The sequence below is a fragment of the Dermochelys coriacea genome, chromosome 12 (genome assembly GCF_009764565.3).
Source record: "Dermochelys coriacea isolate rDerCor1 chromosome 12, rDerCor1.pri.v4, whole genome shotgun sequence".
Classification (NCBI taxonomy): domain Eukaryota; kingdom Metazoa; phylum Chordata; order Testudines; family Dermochelyidae; genus Dermochelys; species Dermochelys coriacea.
Genome location: NC_050079.1, coordinates 21661009 through 21673124, shown reverse-complemented (window position 1 = coordinate 21673124; position 12116 = coordinate 21661009). Strand labels below are relative to the sequence as shown.

General features: G+C 38.2%; 1 protein-coding gene across 6 annotated transcripts in view; it reads right to left on the bottom strand.

Moving 5' to 3' along the window:
• Nucleotides 1–12116, bottom strand: part of ZNF536 (zinc finger protein 536) — a 415977-nt gene that overhangs the window by 148979 nt on the left and 254882 nt on the right. The gene's annotated exons all lie outside the window — the stretch shown is intronic.

Below are 12116 nucleotides of genomic sequence, written 5' to 3'. Positions count from 1 at the left end.
GGAATAGTGAAGAAAAATCAACATTTGTTCTTTTAAAACACCCCCCCTTCAGCTAATATTTTAAATGATACTTTAATAGAAGATAATTTACAGTTTTAAGATCTTTTAAATGATTTTCTAGCACATGGGACAATTCAGGAATGACATACTATCTACACACAATTGGCTATCTTTTTCTGAATGTAACATGTAAAAACTGTTGTAGAATTAAAAGCTGTGATTATGAAAATGAAGCATAACAATTTCAACCACAGTAATCATTAAAAATACAAGTTAAAAAAAAGAAACAAAGTATGTAACAAATGGATAGTTGCAATATTTTGTGTATACAATTGCTTTAAAATTTGTTTAAATTATACACATGGAAACCATTTTTAAAACCTAAAAATTTTATGGCACTGTTACGCAAGACTGAAATGAATGATTTAAGGCTTGCTCTGCAGTAAATCATGGATATAATTAGCAAATGGCATACTGCACAAGTAATTTATCATTATTTGGAGGGCACCATTCCAGAAGGATTCAAAGATCTGCAGACCTACTGCATTGTTTCTAAATAAAGAACTATAAATACAGATTCTATAAAATATTAATATCATTACAGTACATTAGGATTGCAGCATGTAAGAACATATAGTTAAGATAAAAAGCAGTCAATAAAATTAAAAAAATGAGTAATAAAAAGGTACAAAATATATTTACTTTCTGTATTTGAAATTAACATTTTCTACTGGTTTTTGCAGTGCTTTAAATTTGTACTAATGGCATTTCTAATGTTCCAGTAGTAAAATGTGTAATTTACCTGTAATAAACATTTTTCTAGAAGATCAGCTTAAATAGTATTTTAAAACTTATTAGATGAATTTCATGAATTAAACATATATTTGAACTAAATACTAAACTTTTATTTTTCTTGCCATGATTTAAAAGAACTCAGAGATATTATGTATATATAAAACATTCACATACAATCATAGATTTATATATATCCACAAAGAAAATATGTCTAAATAAAAGTAAATTTAAATATATGCAGAGCACTTGTTAGTAATCAAAGGTTCCTTGTAGACTTGAGTGCAGAAATACTCCCTGAAAGAGACAGGAGTTTGACAGTACTGTAAGCTTCTTTTTAATAATGCCCTGTCAATATCAGCAATTATTTCTATAAGAAACCTCAACAAGACAAGGAACTATTTTCTCTTATGTGTTTTCTTTCTGATCTAAAAGGCAACGGCAACCCTTCTGTGAACACTACCCTGCAAATAGTTCATTGTTTTAAAATTTCCTCCAGAATAACAGTAATAGTATCATATTACGTGAATTATCACACTTGTTGAAAAACTACTAATTCTTGAATAACCTCAAAATCCATTTAAAATAAAAATGTAAAGTTTTCAAACTTTTTATTTTTTAAACTAAGTGCTCAAATGAGAGTTCGGTAAATACTTGGGATGTTTACACCTCTTGCTGATCATCTGAATCAGCTAAACAAGATTAAGTAAAATGAACAATCAAAATGACCCTACAGCACTATCTGAACAGGCTTACTGACCATGTACAGTAGCTGATTGTGTTCTGTCACTCAACAAGGGCTAAAGAAAATTATAAACACTATAGCCATGGTCCATAATGTAATCCTGAGGCTAAATTATGGACATGAGGGCCCTACACTGCCCAACACCTATTGTATGATGATGCACCCTCCTCTACAAAGTTTGATTAACGTGGTTCATGTAAGAGATGATAATTAACATGGCTTATACTTTAGGCCTGGGTCCACACATTTTAACATGAGAAATCAAATTTAAAGTTTCAGTGCAACTTCTGAATCTTTCACAAATATCGTTAGGCTCTGGAACCCCACCACTGCCCTCTTTATCAACGCAACTATTGGCTAAATTCTAGTAGGTGCTATACATGAAGAACCTACAGGCCTACCTATGCCAAGCAGTAGGAAGTACAAAGCTGAAATGGGTGATACCTATTCTGGTTTCCCCTCAAACCCAAAGAGACTATTCTGCACGCCATCTTCTACTGAAATCATTTTATGGTAGGGAAAAGGATCAGAGGTCATGTTCTGCACATTTGTATGCATCTATGCCCTGAAATGGCAATAGCCTCTATGCACATACTCTCATGCAAATTATTAATTTCAGGAGCATGAATATTCTGTGATAGCTCTGCTCCTGGCAAAAATACAGACACAGACATTAACATTCATTTTACAGCATATTTGTACTCCAACTTTTGGAGCCATTTCATGTTGTCCCAGAGCTTTGATTCTATTTGTTACAATCAATCTAATAATCTTTGACACAACTTATGGATTTAAAGCACTGTCTAAGAGCCAATCGTGTGGCTGCAGAGAAAAAACTCTAGAAACCTTGGGTAGCTCAATGCCTGCATTTTCTAATCCCCCTTCCTCTTAACTGAAAAACCTCTTCCATGGTACCACCTATACCTATGTGGAAATATTTACATGTAGTTACTTTTACCTTTTATATTTACAGTAACTCTAGTTGATGGATATATGTGCTGCACTTCAAGCGGCATCATTAGAAATTGTGTTCTACCATTGTAGATGCTGTATAAACTGTTGGATAACATGCATCTGCAATGATGAGACACATCCTACAATGTAGGCTGCACTAAAGATCCTACACACATCTCAGGAGGTGCTTAAGGCAATAAGTATATTTAATAATGGGTGCAAGAAAATTAATATGCTAACTAGAGGAAATTCTAATACTAATATGCTTGCACTTATAAAGTATCTTCCATCCAAAGCATTCTGCACTGACAACATTCTTTTATTTTTAATTGCTGAGCCCTGAAGATATTCAATTTTCCCCACCTTTTCAAAGGCCCCACAGCATGTAATGTAATGTTCCCTTCAACAGAGGAGGCCTGGACTCAGCTCTCAACATATCCCATCAAGACTAGTCTGTAAGAGACCACCCACTGAGGCAGAGTGATTAAAATTGCAAATTTCCATTAGAGTTGAGTCCACTACCACTGTAATGCTCCCATCTCTTGCCAGGCTGGGAACAAGGATTTAAATGAAGGCTCAATCTCTGACCTATCACATAGCGACACATTGAGCCACCTTTGGCTTACCAAACTAGGCAAGGGAAATGGTACACCTGAAAACAATTTTTTCCAATCAAAATACCTAAAGTAATTATTACCCCTTAAGGACATCCACTTGCAAAATTAACTACTGCTATTTCAGAAGCTGGTATTAGGGGGAAAAATACATCTTCAAACCTGTTAAATTTAGATTATCCAACAACCTCTAAATTAAAGAATTGGTCACAAATATTTAAATGGCATTCAAACTCTCTAATTTGACAACCAACATGCCAAATTTCAGCCCTAGTGTGATTTGCAACAGTGAAGTTATGAACTACTGAAACTTCCCTTCCCCCACCAAAGATGTGTAATGAAAAAATATCCAGAAACTTAACGTCTGTGATTCTGCCAGGTACCTTAATAATACTTCCTCAAGGAAGACTAAGTGGGACAAGAATGCTGGGCATGGTTCTGTTAGAAGAATATTTGTTTGTATCTAATACTTTGAAAAATGTTTCAGAGAGCTCATCCTCAGGTAATGATTACCCAGTAATACTGCCAAGAACAGAGTCTGGATGAGATATTTAACACTTAATTTCAGTTTACATAAATTAAAGTTGCCATGTGGGTTTTTTTTCAAATGTCTGATATATTCAAGAGTTGTTGTTTGTGATTCAGAATGGGACTTATTCTCTTGATCTTGCTAATTCCGACCACTGTTTGCAATTGCACAAGCTTTTTCATAACCTTGTTAAAAACGATCCCAATACATGGTATAAAAACCATGGATATAGAAACTATCTAAGCGGCATAATCAAAGTTTTCATCTGTCTAACATCTGATTTACAAGGCATAAGTCATATCACAGAACTATTTTACATCAGGATATGGTAAAATTAAAGACTGCTGTAAAAACTTTATAAACTCCTGATAGACAACTGGAAACAGACATATTGCCCAATGCAAACAGTGTCTATGTATACAACACTGCATGAGCAACATGGATGTATAACCTATTCAGGCTACTACCAGTTCCACCTAATGTCCTTATGTGCAATCTAATCATTTTATGCAAAGGAATAACCTATTTTTAGTTTTACATGGAGGCCACTGCCAGATTATTCCTAAAGCAAGAAAGAACAATTATGATCATCTAGACCAGTGGTGGGCAACCTGCAGCCCATGAGCCACACGGGCCCATCAGAGTAATCTGCTGGTAGGCTGCAAGACAGTTTGTTTAGATTGACCATCCGCAGGCATGGCCCCCTGAAGCTCCCTGTGGATGGTAAATGTAAACAAACTGTCTCATGGTCCGCCAGCGGATTACCCTGATGGGCTGCGTGTGGCTCATGGGCCGCAGGTTGCTCACCACTGATCTCGTGCAAAACATAAGCCAAACAATCTCACACAATAATTACACCATCAAGCATACATATTAGTAAGATAACCAGTCTTGACTTAAATATTTCAAGTGATGAAGAATCCACCATGGCCCTAGGTAAACTATTTCAAAATTAATTACCCTCAATGTTCAAAATGTATGCTTTATTGCTTGTATGAATTTGTCTAGATTCAACTTCCAACCATTGGATCATTATGACTTTTTCTGCTAGATTAAAAATTTGTACTTACTGCTATCAGCGTCTCCATTTTTCTATTTTTTTGATTTGGGATTTTAAAACTTTTGATTATTTCTTACATCTCCCTTCTTAACCAGGATGATTTTTTTAACCAAAGAAGCCTTCTTAGATAATGTACAGATGGACCTGCCCTTTGATCACCAGGCCAATCCTCTTTAATGCTCTTCCATTGTGCAGTGGTCTCTCCCCTTAATAGCAGTCATTGATAGGCACACCCACCTCACATCCAACGCTCTTGCAGCTGGGAGAGGGTTTTCTGCCAGCACCCACAGGCAATGGACATCCAGAATTTGATTGCATGTACTTCAGTATAAGAAATAGTTATGGTCTTTCACAATAAGCATAATGAAATCAAACAGCTTATAACTCCAGTGAATATTGTTTAATAAAAACATTGAAAACATCTTATAGCTTTTTTAATAATAGGACTGGTTATTGATAACCTATTTTATCCATTGTACAGTAGATATTTTAAAAATGAATTGCTGTATGATTTAATTAGTTCATTATTATGCCTATTCTTACACAGTAATTTCTTTTATCATTCTAATCATTCACTTCAAATTTTTGAAGCCAAATGGAATATCAAAGGTTCTGTAGGATTATTTTTGGATCATGCACGTGTTCATCACAAAATTAATCTGTTTGTCAGAAATATCAGTTGACTACTACTTCTCTTTACTCCCTAATATTTTAACTAAATATGTAAGACGTAAATACCCCCTTTCTCCCAAAAAAGTATTTGATGTTTCTGACCCAGTAACTTAAGAGTTTTCCATTGTATCATGCAACACACAGTAAAAGATTTTAATTTTGTAAAGTTGTATAATTGAACATTTTCATTTATTTACATCCCATCTCTGATATTTAGTCTTTCTATATGTCTTTACTTAGTTAACACATGGGGAGATAAATATGGTTGTTCCTTTGCAGTGAAGCTTCAGTACATTAATATAAACTGTACACTAATTCCCCCAAAGCATATATATGTTGTAAACCTGAAGACTTTTTACACAGCTGCTTATTGCTAAACAGTGCCTTGTCCAGAAGGGGACAATCTGTGTCTCTAATTGCTGTCACTGAAGCTGAGATTCATTATGTGACTTTCCCATTAAAATGTGAGCATTAATTTGTATAATGAAATATCACCCACTGCAGTGTTCATTAGCCATGCCCTACTGTATACTGCACATTGTTAGCTACCTAGAAACTGTAGTTAATTTCACTAATGGATATTTCCCTACTTAGTGTTTGGTAGGAAATTTATACTGTACCATTACCTCTTAAACTTTTAAGGAAATTTAAATTCAATCAATTATTTTCAACAAAAGTTTGGAATGTCATTAAGACAGGAGAAGGCAAGCTGCACAATGTTAAGGATGGGAAATCTGGATAAATCTAGAGAAATGAAAAGTCCTTTTCCTTCATCTTAGAAATGTAAGAATAAAGGATGTTCAATACCAAAATTGTCTCCTTTCAGAGCACACAGCCCCATTTTCCTTAATCATTCATATTGCTCATCCCACTAGACATACCTTGAGAGAATGGCAACAGCCAGTCTCTTTTTAGGAAGAAAATGTGAGTTGAATTCATTTAAAACAGCACCATTTTTAGTGTATTCCATCAGTTCATCTAAGCATTTTTCAAAATTGCACCATTGCATTTCCAAGAGAAAAAACAGTCACAAGATATATATGCATGATTTAGACTATTCATTATGTATACTACAGGTCAGTCTCTCAACCTGCTAAGCATTTTTGCCCCTATAGCTTCCTTTCATAGGTGTAGGCCCAAATTCTCAAGCCCACTCATGCACATGGCTTTATTCCATGTTCCTTACCTGGGTGACATGAACGTAAAAGTCAGGGTTTGAGCACACATGAATGCTTGGTGCAAACCCTGACTTTGTGTAAACAAATGGAGGTTCTTGAATGCCTACATTGAGAACATGCAAAGATACTTATGCAAGTTTGAAAATTTGCCTCTAGATAACATGCTGATAAGCAGTGGCAGAGTATTATATATTTTTATTTTTATGACTTTATGTGCTCTCCAAGCCCACTTCTGTAAGAAGATGAGTACCTGCAGCTCATTAATTTCTATAGGAGTTGAGGGTTCTCTGGAAGTCGTGGACGGTGTTCAGCACCTTACAGCGTATAAACCTCCATGTATTCTGCAGACTATCTATCTAAGGTACATACCACAGTATCTGAGCACCACATAAACTTTAATGTATCTATCCTGACTACAACCCTGAAAGGTAGGGAGGTATTATCATTTTATATATTAGGACCTGATGCACAGAGAGGCTAAGTAAACTGTCCAAGGTCACACAGGAAGTTGGTGGCAGAGCAGACACTTGAACCTAGATCTCTAGCCAATGCCCTAGCCACCATCCCTCCACTGCATTCAAGTACCACTATTGACATTTTATTGGAATGACTGTTCTTAAAAAGAATGTTGAGCATTCTAACTCCCATAAGGGTGGCAGCAGAGAATAGAATCAATACTCTAAAGGATGACTACATAAACCATGAGTGGAGTCATATCCAACCAAGTAAAAATGTCAGCATGTCAAACTCTCCACTCAAACATACTGTATTTTATTAGTAATATCCCAGTTTGTACTTGCATACTTTATCTGCATTTTCATTTAGTTTCTGTAAGCTTTTGGGGATATTCAGATGTAGAGTGGATAGAATGACATCACATGACTATATTAAAGAATGTTCTTGTTTTTACTATGATTTAAGGAAACAGTAGGATTTAACTAATTAATTTATTAGTGTGCTTAATATCAGTTATTACTACCATGGTATAATTTTAGACACAGAGTCAAATTCTTATTTACAATTCTTTAATTTCTTTGACTTAATGGAATCACTCCTGATTTCCACTGACACAAATGAAGATCAGAATTAGCTGCAATGTGTTTGCAGCTGTGTGATTCCATTCTTATACCACTTAGCTTTTATAAACAATATGCTTGTGAGAGTCACATCTGACCATGGCGGTATTCTTACCAAGCACAAAATATCCACAGACTTCTGAATCATGCAAGCTCAGAAGATAGGTCATCCTTGCTCTAGAACATCTATCTAAAAGAATGGTCAGGCTGCTATAGAAAGCAGTAGCCCCAAACCAACAAAAACCTCTTCAGCAAGGAGCTGTGAGGGTAGAACAGAAGCAAATGAGCTCTCCACTTCCTTAGGGAACAACTCCCTTTTCTTGGGATTGTCTGACCAGCTGATCAGGCTGCAGGGATCAAGCATGCAGTAAAGTCCTCTCTACTGCACTAAAGCAAATAGTTCTCTGGAAGCAAGAAACTAAGGGCCCTCTCCCCAATTAGACAGGCTAACATAAACAAGGTTTCAGAGTAGCAGCCGTGTTAGTCTGTATTCGCAAAAAGAAAAGGAGTACTTGTGGCACCTTAGAGACTAATAAATTTATTTGAGCATAAGCTTTCGTGAGCTACAGCTCACTTCATCAGATGTATTCAGTGGAAAATACATAAACAAATAACCTAGGAATGTTACTGGGGGATCATCTGCACACACCCACCCTTTCTGATCTGATCTTCTGATTTAAAGGAACTATCTCTGCATTAAGACCCCTTCCTCCATCATCACTGGAGTTACTCTAAGGAACCGCCTCTTTCTCCAGTTGCTTAGGGAGGGCGGCGTCAGGTGGTGGTGGTGGGGGGGAGAGAATTCTTCTTCCTGTCATGTGGCAGCCAAATATCGATGTGACATGCTCCCTTTAAAATTCCTCCCTGACTGAATATTGTTCAGTCAGACAGAGAAGAACTAATCTCTGCATTAAGATGTTGGGACTCAACTGAGCCTGCCCAGTGAAACCGTGTACTTTTTTCTGCAATACATCTGTTACCTTATATGGCTTTATGAGCACCTTGCCCCAACCCTCCAGCATCATGACGCAACAGTCTCTGTGTCATGAGGGTGGCTAGAAAAGTCCAGAAGCAGGTTGCTATAACTATCTGGAAGCCGGCTACCTCATTCTGTGACAGATCCATCACTAACCAATTTGGTGCTAGAAAGTCAACTGTGAATAAAATGGTGGCAGAGGCTTCTGAGGCAATAGGGAGTGTGATTTACTCAAAGGCGATGGGCATAAACAATAGCCCTGAAGTAACTGCCTGTTTTAAGAGAATGGGGTTTCTAAACTGTGCCAGGGCCCTTGATGGGATTCAGATGCCCCTTGTTTGCCCTCCTTAAGGAGCATATGAGTAAATAAATCACAAAGGGTACTTCTTCATTATTATGCAGAACCTTGTAGACCAAAGAGGCTGATTTATGGATGCCAACATGAGCTGCACTGGAAATGTTCATGATGCCAAGGTTTCCTGACGGTCAGGAATCTACATTCATGGATAGGCTGGGACACTATTCCCACCAAATGACATTGTCATAAATGGAGTTACTATCCCCACTGTTATCCTGGGGGACTCTGTGTAACCCCTTTTGCCTTGGCTTATGAGATCATATCTTGATTTCAGAGGGCCTGGCAAAAGATGATTCAGTTACACACTCAGCAGGTACAGAATGGTAGTTGACTGTGCGTTTGACAGACTGAAATCCTGCTGGTGCTGTTTACAGATGTTTGGATGTCTGTGTCATCAGTGCTGTCTGCAGTAGTGTGGCTTGCTGTTGTCTTCATGATCTTTGTGAAGCCAAAAGTGAGCCATTTGTCCCGAATGAATCTATGTAATAATGAATCAGTAATGGATTGCTGACTACAACACTCAGCCAGAAAGTGCATCTATCGCAGCTTGAACAGGATGCACCCTGGCAACAAAAGCCAGGGGTGCTCTGCACTCCCATATTATGGACTTGCACAGACGATGGAAGATGGAGAATAGATAGCTTAGGAATGTTTTTATTCAGAAATGCTTACAGTACACACATCATAGCACTGAATATGAATGTGTGCGTTGATATGAAATTTTCTTGCGGATGAAATGGCTGTTTATGAAAGTGGGGCTGAGCATTTACATTATGGATTCTTGTACATAGATGTACTCAGAAATTGTGTCTGGATGCAAGTTCTCTATTGTGCCTTACTGTGTGTTTATCTTTATTCTTCAAATACACATTGTATGACGTAGTGATGGCAATAAACTTTCTTAATTAAATAAAAACCTTCATTTGTGAACATGGATGTATTACAAAAAAACCCCAAAACAATATTATAGCATTTCAGGCACCCCAGCTGCCATTAGAACATCAAAACTCAGTAATAAACCCACAGCAAAACCAGTAATAAATCAAAGTGCATAAACCAAACAGTGCAAAATGCAAACACTGAGCCAGTGCCATCAAAACAATCCCTTAAATCTGTGTTCTCCTTTCCCTTTCTTGTGCATTTAGCATGAACTTAACATCACTGCATGGGTGTGGAGGCCTGCAAGGGAGAGAGGGTCAGCATGGGGGCAGAAGTATGCTGCGAGAAAGGGGGGCCTGAACCGGGGTAGATGACTGCAGGGGGTAGATTTGCCCTGTCCAGCTGCTGTTAAAGCCTGGTTGCATGGGCCACCCAACCATGGAATTGTCCAAAGTGTTCCTGGGTCTGTAGCACATGGTAGCAATTCTCTACTCCAGCTCTATAGCCTGCTTGTTCTTTTCATCTTGCTTTCTATTTGCCTTGAATCGTCCTCTCTGTGGCATTGCACTTGCTTGTTGACCCTGTCCAGAATGTCAAACATAAGCTCATCATAGAAAATCTTCCTCTTTGACCAGTCTATGATGCTATGGAGACCTAGGCTTCCGCTGGAATGTGTCTGAGCTGCTGAGGGACCTGCAAGCAGACATAAAAGAGTACATTATTGTCTCAGTAATTCACAGATGATTCAGGGCATGAGAACAGGAAAAATCCTTGTGGAATTTGATGGCCAAACGATGATACTTTGTGAGATCCATAAGCTTCAGACATCAGAAGCTCTGTGGACACAACCAGGTTAATAGCAATGAAAAGAGGGCACAAGGAATGGTAAGTTAAAAATCACAGTTGGTTTACTTTAGAAATTGCAGACCACTTTGAGTACTGGAGGAGTGGGTGGACCATGGCGTACTACACAAGCCCTCTCTATCATTTCAGACAGTCCATATTTTGGAGGACATAACAATTCTTGTGGTTCCAGAATGGCAAAGGGACATTTTATTCCAAGCTGCTGGTGGCAAGCCAGTCACGTATGCCACATAAGTTTTCAAACTTATGGTGACTGAAGAGCACATCTATTAGTGGAGTGGGCTGGTCAGCTACCCATGTGGCACCCCAAAATATACCCTTCCCCAAAATGTGACTACCTATCTGGAGTTCCTGCTATGGGAAAAGTTTGCCACTGTCAGCACCTGGGGTTGGGTTAAAAATCATGAGGCAATCAACAGGATGCTCTGTTAGTGTCTGTGTAACCCACACACCTTCTGGGTGTGGTGTTCTGTCCCATCTAGTGGCACTGAAACCACTTAAAGAGAAAGATGAAGTGAGTCTGCTCTACAGCCTTAGTTAAGAGCCAGTTGGCTTTTAGCTCATGTGGTAACAGCTCATGCACTAAGCTCCAGAGGTCCCAGATTTGATGACCGGGGTCTGTCAGTGTTACATCTGCATGGATTACTGCCTCCCCACAGCTTTGAATACAGCCTGTTATGACTGCATGCAAACACATACACTAATATGGACTTGCCAAGAACTCCATTACCCCTTGGCACATTTCTAGACTGAATACAACCCCCACCTGTATTTTGGACAAATGATTTAGTCACCTGTGGGCTATAGGGACTACATTAGTTTAAATGGACTACACTTGTTAATATACATGTAAATTTCACCCTTCCCTCCTATTCATTACAGGTGGCTTGTTAAACTTTTAGGCTGATATGGAGTGGCGTAGTAATAGGGAAGGCAATATAAAGTTCACATTTTTCATACCCTGGCATGTTGTAGAAAGAATGTGTAAGTTTCTATTAAAACTTTTTAAATGCTTGTTTTCGCACTTTTCGCACTTCCCATTCTCCATTCTGAATTTCATAAGGTGGTGGTGGTGGGGACGGATGGGAGGAATGTTAAGCTGTTGGTGTGCAATCTGCCATTAACAAATACATGCTGCTACCCATGGCTGGTAATAACGTTTGCATTGGTTCATAAACTGGAAATCCCTCCCATTACTATATTCATAAAAACAAAAATGGAGCCAGACACTTACCAAGCGCAAAGTTGACTTCTGCTTCTTCAGTTTCTGTTCAGGTTCCATGAGGGATTGCTATTCTGGGGACAGAAGGGGAGGCACTGAAAAGCTCCTCCAAGTAGGGACCCAGGATTTTCTGCAGCTGTTCCAACAGCAAAGCCTCCTCAGGGACCAGTCTCAGCACCAGAATCATTTTGGTAGCC